General features: G+C 42.4%; 1 protein-coding gene across 18 annotated transcripts in view; it reads right to left on the bottom strand.

Moving 5' to 3' along the window:
- The window catches only part of N4bp2 (NEDD4 binding protein 2), a 92,644-nt gene that overhangs the window by 60,536 nt on the left and 17,047 nt on the right, over positions 1-15,061 (bottom strand). For 8 of the 18 annotated variants that reach the window (XM_076546358.1, XM_076546351.1, XM_076546355.1 and 5 more), the window contains exons 2-3: positions 9,098-9,161; positions 4,733-4,810 (exon numbers count right to left, since the gene is read on the bottom strand). The gene's annotated coding sequence lies outside the window, so the exon portion shown is untranslated. Of the gene's footprint in view, positions 1-4,732; positions 4,811-9,097; positions 9,162-10,310; positions 10,367-12,080; positions 12,179-14,249; positions 14,946-15,061 lie in introns of those variants that run through there. The other 10 variants (XM_076546360.1, XM_076546368.1, XM_076546350.1 and 7 more) reach the window with 8 other exon arrangements.

Here is a 15,061-nt window from a genome sequence, read left to right as displayed (position 1 = left end):
AGCTCTGAGCTCTGACCTCTCGGCTTTCTCCTTTACATTGTTTCTGTGTTTCTTATTTAATAAGACGGTTAGTTACATCTATAAATGGCGCCCAACGTGTTGGCAAGAGTTTCCACCTAAAACCTGAGAAAAGATTCTAAAACGGAACTAAAAACAGCTTCCTAATTGTCTCTCTCAAATGAGCAGCAGCCTGCCGGTTTGAGCTACTGGCGGGTTCCTAGCATGCAAGCTTGATCTGCAGTATGGCGGGAATGAGGCCTCTGCAAGTGGCACATTAAGCTGCATGGTGGATTTAGCCTTTGCTAGTACAAAAAAAAGAGGTTTCTGGGCTACACGCTGTTTGGATAAAAGCACAGACCCACGATGGCTCCCAGAGCTGGCGGAAAACGTACCACCGCCATGTTGGGAAGCTGAAGTGGGCGGAGCCAGCAGCCACAGCGCCGTTTCAGGCTTAAAAGGCTGCAGTTTAAAGCAATAGGCTCAAGGTAATATAAAACATAAGCCACATAAAGATGGCTACCACACAAAGACTCTGGATTATGTTCTCTTTGATATTCGTAACTGAAGAGAAACATTTGATTGCAAAAGCTGTTGAGTTATGCCAAAATGTGTGTTTTAAAGGTACCTTAACTTCAAAATTTGGATGTAAGGATATGTTGCTTTGAAAAGGAGGCTCTGCTTTTGTTTCCACAGAAAGCCAGAGGCTATGGATTTGTTCCAGATTAAGATACATCAGGTTTGACCAGCCAAGACCACCTGAAAGGTCTCCGATGACACCATGGCCCAGATGATCCAACATCCAGAATTGTTTCAAGGCAACTGGCTCAGATGATACGGTCTCACGGACTACTCCATGATCCTAAAATTTTCTTTGTGTCCCCATAAGATACAGCGCCCCCCTCCAGCAGGAAGTAGTAAGAGAAGCTACGCCCAAATTCCCAAATATACCAAGCTGACTTTGGAGATGTGTAAAAGTTAAAACCTTCCTTTTAAAAAAAAGAAAGGGGAAGTGCTGTGGGACGGTCTGTATGTCAAATTGCTCTGATTGGTCAATAAATAAAACACTGGTTGGCCAGTGGCCAGGCAGGAAGTAGGTGGGACAAGGAGAGGAGAATTCTGGGAAGCGGAAGGCTGAGGCGGAGAGACACTGCAGCTGCCGCCATGACCAGCAGCATGTGAAGACGCCGGTAAGCCACCAGCCATGTGGCAAGGTATAGATTTATGGAAATGATTAATTTAAGATAAAAGAACAGTTAGCAAGAAGCCTGCCACGGCCATACAGTTTGTAAGCAATATAAGTCTCTGTGTTTACTTGGTTGGGTCTGAGGGGCTGTGGGACTGGCGGGTGACAAAGATTTGTCCTGACTGTGGGCAAAGCAGGAAAACTCTAGCTACACCAGCCCCTCTCCCTCCCTGCTGGCAGATTAGGATGTAACTCTCAGCTGCTTCTCCATCACCACCCTGCCCAAAGCCATGCTCCCTGCAATGATAATGAACTAAGCCTCTGAAACTGTCAAGTTCCCAATTAAATGGTTTCTTTTATAAGAGTTGCCTTGGTCATGCTGTTTACTCACACCAACAGGACAGTGGCTAAGACAGGCAGTCACTAAAAACTATGTTTTGAGCTGAATGCAGGAGAAGACAGCTATTGTCCAAATTACCGTGGACACAAAGCACAAGAATTACTCAAGTACAAAAGTTCAAGACCAGTATGGGCAACACGGCAAGAAGTTAATTTTTTTTCTATTTAAAAAATAAGCCAGGTGGTAGTGGCACATACCTTTAATCTAAGCACTGGGAAGGCAGAGGCAGGAAGACAGCCTGTGTTCAAGGCCAGCCTGGTATACAGAGTTCCAGGGCTACACAGAGGAGAAAAAAAAAATTAAAGACTATGCTTTGGATAAATTTATTTATTTATTTGTTTGTTTATTTATTTATTGTAGCGCTAGGAGTTGAACCTAGGGCCTCACACATGCTAGACAAATGTTCTACTATTGATCTATATATATTCTCAGGCCTCTTTTTACTTTTCTTATTTTGAGACAGAGCATCATTAAGTTTCCCAAGCTGGTCTTAAAATCACTCAAGTAGAGGGAGGCCTTGAACTTCCAATTCTTCTGCTTTGGCCACCCAAGATGCTGAAGTCAAGATTTTACATAATATTTAAGGGAGGTTTTTTTTTTGTTTTGACTTTTAAAGTTACAATGCTAAAAAAGAAAATGAGACACAAACTAAAAATAATTGATATACCCATCCAAATAGAATGGGAATAGAATGAGAATTAAGGAGGGCAAAGGATTGTAAGTGATTCTCTATTTTACACATTCCTTTGTTATGCACTCACTGCTTTTACATTTTCCAAATATAATATAATATATGCATTTTTTCAGAATGGGGGATACTATCATCTCATACAAAAGTAAATCTTGTCTTCCCTCTATACTTATCCAGCTTACAAACTATCTCTTTTCATCATGTAAGGAGATTGAATGTACAGTTGGGAAATTCTGATAAATAAAAACACAGCAGAGTATCTCAACTATCAGCTTTACTTTATGTATTCAATTTACATCAGTCTCATTTATTGTACTGTAAGTGACTTGTATTTCACTAATTAGTATCTCATCCCGTACGTCTTGCCTTCCTTTCTCCATAATGAGAGCCTTTGAGTTTAATGAGACATGAGTTTAAGAAAGTTGTAGTTTGTTCACAAACAGACCTGTCTTAAATAAGAGAATATATTCTAAAAGAATACAGAAAATAGGGATAGATAAGGTTTGATGTGTTATGGGAAAACGTGAAAAGATTGGCTTTTTCAAATAAACAATTGTTGGGCAGTGGTGGCGCACGCCTTTAATCCCAGCACTCAGGAGGCAGAAGCAGGTGGATCTCTGTGAGTTCGAGGCCAACCTGGTCTACAAAGCAAGTTCCAGGACAGTCAAAGCTGTCACACAAAGAAACTCTGTCTTGAAAAACAAAAAGCAAAACAATTAATAACACTATAAACATGTCATATATATGAACCCAAAACTTCTACCTTAATATTCAATTTTAATCAGGTAATCTTTGTGTATCACAGGGTTTCACTGTGTAGGTTAGCCTTGAACTTACTATGTAGACTAAGCTGGCCTTGAACTTACATCATCCTATATCAGACTCTTAAATGCCCCGCTTTTAAATGATTTGAAAGAGCTAAAGTACTGGGACTTGCTGATAGAGTACTCACCTAACACACACACACACACACACACACACACACACACACACACACACACACACACAAAACTCTGGGCTTGATGCCTCGCACTACAGAAAACTGGGTGTGGTGGCGCATGCCTGTAATCCCAGCACTAGGGAGGTAGAGACAGGAGCATCAGAAGAAGTTCACTGGGCATGGTAGTGCATGTCTTTAGTCTAGGCCTTCCAGAGACAGAGGCAGGCAGATAGATCTCTATGAGTTGTTGGACATCCTGGTCTACAGAGCCAGTTCCAGGACAGCCAGATCTACATAGTAAGACCCTGTCTGGCAGGGGCGGAGGGGACAAAAAAAAAAAATACACTCTTTCCTTAAGATTATGTCACCTAAAAGATGATGTCAAGCATTCTATATGACATATACTTGTAATCCCAGCACTCAAAGAAAGGATTGTGAACTCAAATCCAATCTGGGATACTTAGCAAATCCTTTCTAAAAAATATGTGTACGATATGATTAAGGATAAGGTAGATACTGAAGTCTCATGGAAATACCAAGGATATGTCACCAAAACAGACAAAATTTATAGAAAATAAAACCAATTACCTTTAACATGCACCTCCATATCATAAAAACTACAATAACTGATAACTGAAGACATCCTGGCTATCAGCAGAAAACAGAATGGTTAAATTATGGCAACAATACCCACTAAGTATAATGCAGCAATTAAAAAGAATACAGTATTCTGGAGACACCTCATTAAGGCTGAGCCAGGGGCTGAGCAGCATTCGGCCCTTGTTCTAGAACAGGCAAAGGTATACCTCTCTACAACCCTCCAAAACTTCCTGCAGTCCTTTCCTACTGCAATATTCATCTTGCCTGTTTCAGGGCTCTCCACTGTTAGTTCACTAACTTGTATTTGCTGTAATATTTTTAAACATGTTTTATACATGATCCGTCTTCTCTGTCACTGTCCCGCAGAATCCACAGTGCCGACCCACAAAAAGCTCATTTTCATCTTCAACACTGGGAAGGCACTGTACCATGTCACACAGAGCACTATGCTCCCTACACCACTTAGACAGAACCTGGAGACATTGATTGACCAGGATATCCACACAAAAAGTGACTCTCAGTTTCATCTGGAGATGCTGATCTTCCGGATGAGCATATTTTTTTGAGAACATGGATCATGACCTAAAGCTCTTAACATGGTTCCATACATAAGACAGACACATGAAAGATATGTGTAGATGGCTAACGATGAGTAAAATATGAAAGATCAAGACATGAAATTTTAGGGATAGAGAGACTAAAACGCCCATTAAATGAAAAAACTGGGGGCATAATACAGTTGTCCAAGTCAACACTGTTTCACAACACCACCAACACCAGCTCTTCCATATAGTCTAGTAACAAAAATTTCCAATATCTGCTTTCTCATGATTTTTCTCTTAATGGCTCAAATATGTAAATGGAAGCTTGAAAACTCACGTGTAAATATTCATCCCCTATGGTTTCAGTAGTACTTACTGGCTGGCTGGCACTGACAATATCAATGTGCTTAGGAAGGCCACAGTCGACATCTGCAACTCTAAAGCTGTCTTCTTACTAGAAAATATAATAAAATGCAATGTTAAATATACTTAAAAGGCACATTCATATCAAATTACAATCTTTTGGGGGGGCATGGGGTATCACTATATAGCCCCAAAACTTATTCTAGGCTGGCCTGGAATTCAGAGATCCATCTGCCTCTGTCTCCCAAGTGCTGGGATTAAAGGCATGTGTGTGCCACCATGCCCAGCATTCAATTATAATTTTAAATGAATAAAAATCCAAAATAAGAACAGGGTGGTGGTGGTGAATACCTTTAATCCCAGCACTTGGGAGGCAGAGGCAGGCAGATCTCTGAGTTTGAGGCCAGCCTGGGCTACAGAGTGAGATCCAGGACAGCCAGAACTGTTACACAGAGAAACCAGGACCCCCACTCCGGAAAAAAATCCAAAAGAGATCGAACATTTAGAAGTACATGATATTGTCAATAGAAAGCTATAGAAAACATAAAGACCTCATTTGACACCACTAAGTAGAATTCTAAGTAGAATACTCTCACAGATTATCAGTGATGAAGAGCAAACAGCAGTCAGGGATTCACTCTGCTTGTTTTAGTTGAGCTGAAATAGTCCTTGGATCAGGTAATGGTCTTGACTGCCCTTTCCCCATCCCTAATCCAAGGACTTAGGTTCCCTTCTCTGGTTGCTCAACTATCCTAGCTCTAGCTGGCCACTGTCCAGCCTGCCCCCATGCCTAACCATGACTATTGTCTTTACTTACATTAGTCAAGACATTGAAAACAAAATGAGAAAAAAAAATCATTTTTTTTAATGTGTGGCAGTTTTTACTTTAAAAAATTAATTTTGCCTTTAGTTTCATTTTTATGTGTGTATTTTTCCTGCATGTATGTCTGTCTACCACACGACTGCCTAGTGCCCACAGAGACTAGAAGAGGGCATCAGATCCCCTGAAACTGGAGTTACAGATTATTGTGAGCTGCTGTGTGAGTGCTATAAACAGAACCTAGGTCCTCTGCAAGGTAAATTAAAAAAAAAAAAAAAAAAAAAAAAAACCTAAAAGAAAAATTCACTAATCGATACTAAAACCCATTGTTAGGTGAAAGGTTGATAGAACTTGACCTTGTACAGCCAGGTGTGGTGGTCCACGCCTCTAATCACAGCACACAAGAGACTAAGGCTGAGTGCCAATGTCTGAGATCAGCTTGAGTTCGTAGCAAGTTTAGACCAGCCTGGGCTACAGGGTGAGACGATCTCAAATCTTTATCCACAAAAAGGGAGGAGAGGTGTTAAAATGACAGAATGATGCATTTCATTTTAGGCACTATTTACCATAACATTCTTTCAAGTGGCTCAGTGGTAGTGTACCTAGCATGTACAAGGCCTGTGTTTGATCTCCATTACCACAAAACTCAAAAAACTTAGGAGTACCAGGGTTTCGAATAGAAAATATCCCCCACGGGCTCACATGTTGAAAAGCTGGTCCCCAGCTGGTGCTATTTTGGGAAAGTGGTAGACACTTTAGGAAGCAGGTTACTGGAGACATGTCCTATGAAGGTATCTTGTCTCTAGGCGCCTCTCCATCTCTTTCTGCCTCCTGATTGATATGAAGTGAGCAACTATGTTCGGCCCCATACTGTAGCCACCTTATGCCAGGTCTCATCGTAGCCCACAGCAACTGGGCCAGCTAAAACCTTGGAAACCACAAGCCAAACATAATAAATCCTTCCTCCCTATTCACAATGGTCCTCTGGAAGCCAGACACGACACAGTACATCTGTAATGCAGGTGCTCAGAGACAGAGGCAAGAAAGAGGATCCCTGCAAGTTTGAAGCCAAAATGCTCAAAAAAAAAAAAAAAAAAGAGTCCTAGACAGGCCAGGGGGCTACACAGTCAGACCCTATCTCCAGAAACTTGTATTAAAGAGAGCTCTTCCACGCTGAGGGGAGGAAAGCAGTGGCCCACGGCCTCCTCCAGAGTGCCGACTGCTCTCACCTGACTTCATCTCCTCACATGAGGCACTGTGCGAGCCTCTATGACAAGAAGTAGTCCAGTGTGAGCCTCCAATCGTCTGTGTGCATGAGTGTTTTGCCTGTATGTATGTCTGTGTACCACATGAGTGTCTGATGCCCACAGAGACCCAAAGAGGGCCCTGGATCTCCCGGAACTGGAGTCACAGATGGTTATAAGCCGCTGTGTGGGTGCTGGTAATTGAACCTAGGTCCTCTGGAAGAGTAGCCAATATTCTTAACCACTGAGCCATCTTTCCAGCCCCAACACTATAATTTGAAAGGCCAATTCATATAGCTTTTTCCTCTTTTTTTTTCAAGACAAGGTTTCTCTGTGTAATCCTGACCATCCTGGAACTCTCTCTGTAGACCAGGCTGGCCTCATATACCTTTTATTCCAGTATATTGTTTAGAATAGTTCTACCATTTTCTATTTTATTATTCACTGTTGTTGTTCATCTCTTGCTGTGCCTAATTCATAAATTGCACTTTACTGTAGGTATTTCTATATACAGGAAAAACATGCTAGGAAGTATTCTACCAGAGCCAGACCTCCAGTCCAAGTCTTTTTTTCTTGAACAGTATATATTATTTCTACATGGGCATCTGTATTTATACTTCCACTCGGGCCTTTGTTTGTGTATTTATTTGCAGTGGTACTGAGGACTGAACCTGAAACTTAGATGTGTACTCTTGGGCCCTCTCCTTCTCCCTCTCTGACAATGTTTCATGTAGTTCAGGCTGGCCTAAAACTTGCTACGGAGCAGACAGGCTCTTCCTGCCTCCACCTCCCAAGTGCTAGAAGGGATTCCACACGCATGTCATAATGCCCTGCCTCCGGTCAAATTCCTAACGCACTACATTGGAATAGTTTATGTTTCACAATGCATTGTTTACACCTCTGCCCTCAAGAATATTCTCAATCTCATAAAGTACTTCCACTCCCCCATGGCTCAAGCCTTCTATTTAGCAAAAATAATCCTTGATTTCTTTTTTCTTTTTTTCTTTTTAAACAGGGTTTCTTTGTGTAGCCATGGCTGTCCCAGAACTAGCCCTGCAGACCAGGCTGGCCTCCACCTCCAGAGTGCTGGGACTAAAGGCCTGTGCGGCACCACCCTGCGAGTCCTCACTTTCATGGACTGTGATCCTTTCGAAGCCGTCATCTAACCTCTCCCATATGGATGTATTCTGATTTCTTCCACCTCCATCTCCACTATCGCCTCAAACCACATCTCCAACTTCTTGCTTTCTCCTGTCCTTCTTTTAAAATTTTTTTGCTTTTTGTTTATTTCAAATGTACATATGATGCATGGATGTGGGCGTATGCATTCCATGATGTACAATCTTACAGCAATCTATTCTCTTTTCCCATCATATAAGATCTGGGTACTAAACTCAAGTCATCAGCCTCGACAGAAGTGCCTTTACCCCCTAAACCATCTTGCTGGTCCCTTTCTTCTTATTCATCCATTATTTATTCCCTAATTAGACTTTGAGATGATATTTTATATACAACAAAACATCAGAAGAGTGCTTTGTGCATGGGACCCTTTTAATAAACATAACACACACACAGGTTGGTACGAGCTGCAGTTTCCCCAGTGCATGATGGGATTGCTCCACTTGTTTCTTTGGCTGGCACTCAGTTTCATCCACAGACTTCTCTTCTGCTCACATGTCTCATGCCACTGTCCCTCCTGGGTTGTGTCACACCACCAGCCTTCTGTTCTACCACTCACTCTGTCTAGGGTCATCCAAGCTCACAGCTTCAACAGCTATAAGTGACTCTATTAAGGAATTCTCCCTCAAATGCTACCGGTAATTGCCACGGGAATATCCCATGGGTACTTCAGTGGAAAAGATTTTTCACAATTCTATGGCTTTCACCATCAAGTTCCACTTCTTTGGTGATGCATCCAAGGACTTTGATGACCTGGTCCCTCACCTTAACAGGGTGTCCTCTTCCCCCAGTTCACATATTCTCTATTCCATCTGTATCTGCAAACTTGCTTCTATCAGGAGGTGAGCCAGTACCACGTACTTCAGACATGCTCAACCCAGAGGTCCCTCTACATCACCCCACCAAAGCAATACTTCCTAGCTCAATTAACTTTCTTTCAGAAAAGTCACCCACTCTGATTTCAACTCAACTCCCACTGCATCCTCGGCACACCTTTACCTTGACACTTTTGTATTTACTTTAGACTATTATTATGAAAGCAAACATGTTATTTAGCAAACAAAAACTCCATAAATATCCTATATGCTAATATAAGCCAAAAACACTGCTAGTTCCTTTAAAACAGTAGACTTACCATTTCAGCACCTGGAATACTCAGGTCCATAATACAGAGCATCTCTTTCCGACAAATAAAGCACCTACAAAAACAAAATCACAATTCATAATGAGTCAAGGAACTAAGAATGGCAATGGACATTCTTTACATCTGCCCAGAACTCCTTCCTCATCCCTTACTCTATGGGGGTCAGCTTCCTGTGAAAACACAGGCTATATAAGTGTCACCAAATCACACAGAGCACCACTAACATGAGCCTCTAAGTAAACAAGCCTGTGCTGATAGGAACCAGGCCCATCCTTAGCACAAGGAGAAATGAAGCCCACAGCCATTTTAAGTACAAGTCCCCACCCTTATGGCCACCTTCATCATACAATTTCTATTATATTGTCATATGAGCCAATAACACCCACCCCTACAGGCCACTTCCAGAATCTGAACTCCAAAAATGCCTAACGAATAACAAAAAACCGAATAGATGTCAAAGAATATTTTACATTCAGGCTTAGAAAATTTTCATCTATCAGAAACAATGTCTCTGTTCTTTCTCTACTAAGTGAGCTCCCAAATTTCTATTTCATTGCTTTTTTATTATATTTCAATGCAACTCAGATCCTATTTTTTAGACATTTTATTATACCTTAAACCAGTACATGGTGAACGACAAATAAACAAGTAATTACAGTGTGGTGGAGAGACCGCGGAGTACTAAGGAAACACGGGCTTGTTACCCAGTCTGTGTCAAAGAGATCCTTAGTAGACTATCGCCCACACTGAGACAGGGCAGACAAGGCTGACTTAGCCAGCGAAAGTGAGGGAAGCAGGGAAGTAAGGAGGCATTCATGACAGACACAGGCTTCTGTAACAATGCCTAGATTTAAAGAATTCAGCGTGTTGAAGGAAAAGTGAGAGTCAGCCTCGCTCACTGAGGGGAAGGGAAGGCACAGGAGGAGGAAGTGATTCTGAAGTCAAATCCTAAGGATCCTGAAAGCCAAATCTAGCTCACGGAGCAATGAAGGGGAAAAGTAAAAAATCCCACAACCAGCAAGGCAGTGGTGGCGCACACCTCTATTCTCAGCCCTCGGGAGGCAGAGGCAGGCGGATCTCTGTGAGTTCGAGGCCAGCCTGGTCTACAGAGTGAGTTCCAGGACAGCCAGGGCTACATAGAGAAACCCTGTCTCGAAAAAAACAAAAACAAAAAACAAACAAAAAAATCCCACAACCAAGTTACCTGCTCAGCTCAAATGTGTCAGAACGACAACTCTGGCTACAGTGAAAACACAAAAACCAACGGCGGCCAATGAAGAAGCCATTACAGCACCCAGGCTGAGATGATGCTAACTGGAGAACACACGACAGCATTAAGGATAAGTAAATATATCCAAGAGACTATCGGAGAAGTAGTCTAATGAGGCTCAGCGATGGATCACAAGTAAAATGAAAAGGAATGCAAGGAAGAGCTTCTACTTCTGCCAAGGAGTGTACACACCTATGCACTACCTAGTCTAATCTCCCCAGAGAGATGAGATGGAAAAGGGACAGTCCCATGTACTTTTTTGGTCTGAAGATGATGGGACAGCTGCTGATGACTGCAGCTTTGGGACATGCAGAGTATGAATCACCTGAAAGAATAGCCAATGGGCATGTCACTAAGCCAGATGTCCAGGTACCAGGAAAGAGCTCTGGGCTAAAGAGTTACACAATTATCAGCACATGCAAGGTAAACGCAGAAAATCCTGGCCAGATGGTGGTGGAGCACGTCTTTAATCCCAGCACTTGAGAGGCAGAGGCAGGAGAATCTCTATGAGTTTGAGGTCAGTCTGGTCTACAAAGTGAGTTCCAGGACAGCCAGGGCTGCTACACAGAGAAACCCTGTCTGGGGAATTAAAAAAAAAAAAGTATCTGTCATTCATACTGAAAGTTATTTAATACCCACATTCTTTTAGGGCAGTGGTTCTCAACCTGTAGGTCGCATATAAAATACCCTACATATTAGATATTTACATTAAAATTCATAACAGCAGCAAAATTACAGTTATGAAGTAGCAACAAAATAACTTTATGCGCCGGGCAGTGGTGGCGCATGCCTGTAATCCCAGCACTCGGGAGGCAGAGGCAGGTGGATCTCTGTGAGTTCCAGGCCAGCCTGGTCTACAGAGCTAGTTCAGGATAGGCTCCAAAGCTACAAAGAAACCCTGTCTCAAAAGAAAATAAAAAATAAAAAATAAAAATTATGCTTGGAGCGGGGCGGGTCACCATAACATAAATACTGTATTAAAGGGTCACAGCATTAGGAAGGTTGAGAACCACTGATCTAGGGTGTTGGGAATGGTAGTAAGCCCAAAATACTAAGATTCAATGCCAGCCTCCAGCACTTCCTGGTCTACAGAGGACTGTTACTCAGTACAGCAGTGTAGGGAGGAATGACGATAACTTGACCGTAAACACCATCTACATCCCAAAGCTGTGTCAGCAGAATGTGCGGGGAGGGGGAGGGACACGGGACACGACATGGAGAGATGAACGGTTAGTGCTGCTGTTTGGGGTTTTTGTTTTGTTTTGAGATAGGATCTCACTATACATCCCTAGCTAACCTCAAAATCACTATGCAAGCCAGGCTGGCCTTGAACTTGCAGTAACCCCCTGCCTCTGTCTCCCCAGTTCTAGGATAACAGACTGAGAGACCTTGCCCATCTAGAAGAGGAATTTTCAGTGCCCACTTTGAAATAACAGCAAAAAACCAAGTACTATTCATAACAATCTCCCAAACTCATTCCTCAATTTAATTAACAGAAAGCACTTATTAAATATCCTATTTAAAAGATACGGATTGGGGATCAGGCACAGTGGTGCATGTCTTTAATCCTAGCACATGGGAGGCAGAGGCAGGGGAATCTTTGTGAGCTGGAGGCCACCTGGACAGCTGAGTTCCAGGACAGCCAGGGCTATATAGCAAGACACTGTCTCAAAAAATAATAAAAATAAAATTTGATTTTATTACCTTTCTCCCTCAAGCCCTCTGCACATTCTTCTCTTTTTTAAATGTATACAGATGTCTTGCCTGTGTGTGTGTCTGTACACCACATGTATACTTGGTACCTATGGAGGCGAAAGGAGGATGTCAGGTCTCCTGAGACTAGAGTTACAGACTGCTGAGCAGCCATGTGGGTGCTGGGAATCAAACCCAGGTCCTCTGGAAGAGGAGCCAGTGCTCTTAACTGTTGAGCCATCTCTCCAACATCCTTTTCTGGCTTTTTGAGGTAGGATTTCTAGCTCAGACTGGCCTGGAACTCATTATGTAGCCCAGGCTAACCCTGAACTTATTTGTGGCAGTCTTCCTGCCTCAGCTTCCCAAGTCCTGAGATGACCCTTGAGAACCACCACTCTTGGCTTGTTCTGGTTTAGAAGTCCTGTTTTTAATTACATTTAAGTTCTGAAAGAATTCTTTCTAGACTTTAGACTTCTCACTGTGGTTCTTTTATCATCTATTGGGACTTTGGTAGGTACACATTTAATACGAGGCAGCTTTAACAAGAACAAGACCCAAGACACATCCTCAGCCACATACTAAATTCAAGGTCAGTCTGGGCTACATGACACTGTGCCAAAAAAATAAAAGGGTAGAAACCGACAAGCCATACTTAAAACAATGACCTGTCGACCACCAGCCTAGGAAGTTTTAGTGAACCAGGCACACACTAACCAGCTTCAGTAGGAGCAACAATGTGGAATTTCTGACTAAGTTATTCATTGATTAGTAGTCATAAAAATCCAGCTGACTCATCAATTTAGTGTCCCAAAGAAATCAATGAAGTACTCTTTTAATTTGTTAAGTTCCGTGTGTTCAGATAGAATCGATTAGATTAACTGCAGTCTAGGTGTACTAATTCATCGCTAGAAGGCAATGAGCTCTGAGCTCTGGGACAAGGAGGAAAGTCCTCCCAGCGTTCGTAAGGCCTTCCTTCTAACCACTGCAAAACCTACCCTAGGCCGAAGACCTCCATGAGGACAGGCAGGAGGATACAACTAAATCCAATAACCAAAATCCTTAACCATTTTAAAAATATGTATCTTTTTTGTTTGTTTGTTTTGTTTTGTTTTTTCAAGACAGGGTTTCTCTGTGTAGCTTTGCACCTTTCCTGGATCTCGCCCTGTAACCCAGGCTGGCCTCAAATGTACAAAGATCCGCCTGCCTCTGCCTCCTGAGTGCTGGGATTAAAGGCGTGCGCCACCATTGCCTGGCATATGTACCCTTATACATGGGAAATTAAAGTGTCAGAGGGAAAAATGTCCAGGTGAGGCTCCAATACATTTTATTTCATCCACATAAGACATATTTGTACATGTTGGCAGTTGATCCTACAATCCATGACATGGCCATTTACTTGGGATAATTTATTATACTGGCACATAAAATAGTAAGAATGTCTTATAACTGATGGGTTGAATGGATTTTTGAAAATGTAGTTATTTTCTGGGTATCAAAGATTTAGGCCAGACATGGTGGGGTTCACCTTCAATCCTAGCTTGGAAAGTCGAGGTAGGTAGATTCCTATATGCGTTTGAGGCCAGCATGGTCTACACAGCAAGTTCTGAACAGCAAGGCTAGCTACACAGTGAGACCCTATCTCAGACAAAAAGCAAATGAAGTCCTAGTTTCAATGGAAATGTGTTAAGAGAAAGGTTAGAATCATAAAAATCTAAGTTCCCCTGAATCCTCATGTATACCTTGCTTGGGTGACATTTAGCAATTTGAATATTTCCTAGTCTCTTCTTACCTGTAATCAGAACTAAAAACAATGCATGCAAATTTCCACAGTGAGGTGAATTAAACACAAATACTATCCATAAAGTCCTTAGAACAGTACCTGGCATCAGTAGGTGTGGTTTTATGACCATGAAGATGAAGACAATCAAGGAAATAATGTTTTACTCTGCCTAGCATAGGGAGTACCAAGAGGGTTCGATCTCAATTGCTACATAAACTATTTTCGACAGAATTTAACAACCAGATGTTGAGATTCACTGCTTGACCTGACAGGTGGCTTCTCCCCAAACTTACATCATTTTGCATATGAAAGGCTGAAGGGAAATAAAAAAAAAAAAGGCACGTCTTTCCTACAAATCAAGCTGACTAGTAAACTGCTCTGCTGGGTAAGGTTGCCCATACCTTTAAGTACTTGAGAAGAAGAGGCAGGTGACCTCTGCGTGGAGGCCAACCTGTAGGAAGTTCCAGGCCAGCCGAGGCTATATACGGCGACCCTATCTCAAAAAAAATAAAATGAAGCTTCCTTTGGATATCAAAAGGCAAGGATAACCAGGATTAATAATGCAGGTTTAAAAAGATTTTTTTTTTTTTTTTTGGTTTTTCGAGACAGGGTTTCTCTGCGTAGCTTTGCGCCTTTTCTGGAGCTCACTTGGTAGCCCAGGCTGGCCTCGAACTCACAGAGATCCGCCTGGCTCTGCCTCCCGAGTGCTGGGACTAAAGGCGTGCGCCACCACCGCCCGGCTTAAAAAGATTTTTTTAAAACACACATCTACAATGATAGTCGTTAGCCTCTAACTGTGTACAAGATGCACACCTTTACCACAACATGCTGTGTTCCTATGAAGTTCAGTACTGTGCTGCCACTGTTTCCCCCTCACGGCGACTAAAGCCAACAGGTGCACAGACCCGCTGGGTACTGTATGCTGATTTGCAGGAAAGGCAGGTCTATTAAGCCTTTTCAGGTTGGGTTGCTTTGTTGTTGTTGTTGTTTGTTTGTTTTCTCCTCGTTAACTAAATCGCGGTCTCTCTGCAGAGAAGCAGCAGCCATTTCTTTCTCATTCTTCCCACCTTCGCCACCACGGTAGCCCCCATCCTCACAGAACATTTAAATAATGCGTTGGCATAGTAACCGAAAATGGACTTCATTTCTGACCTTTAAGAACAACAACAACAACAAAGATCGGCTGAAGGAAAACCATACCACGCCTGTCAAG

This window comes from Peromyscus maniculatus, chromosome 10, assembly GCF_049852395.1.
Source record: "Peromyscus maniculatus bairdii isolate BWxNUB_F1_BW_parent chromosome 10, HU_Pman_BW_mat_3.1, whole genome shotgun sequence".
Lineage (NCBI taxonomy): Eukaryota > Metazoa > Chordata > Mammalia > Rodentia > Cricetidae > Peromyscus > Peromyscus maniculatus.
Note: the sequence above shows the minus strand (reverse complement) of the source record. Positions and strands in the feature narration are given on the sequence as shown.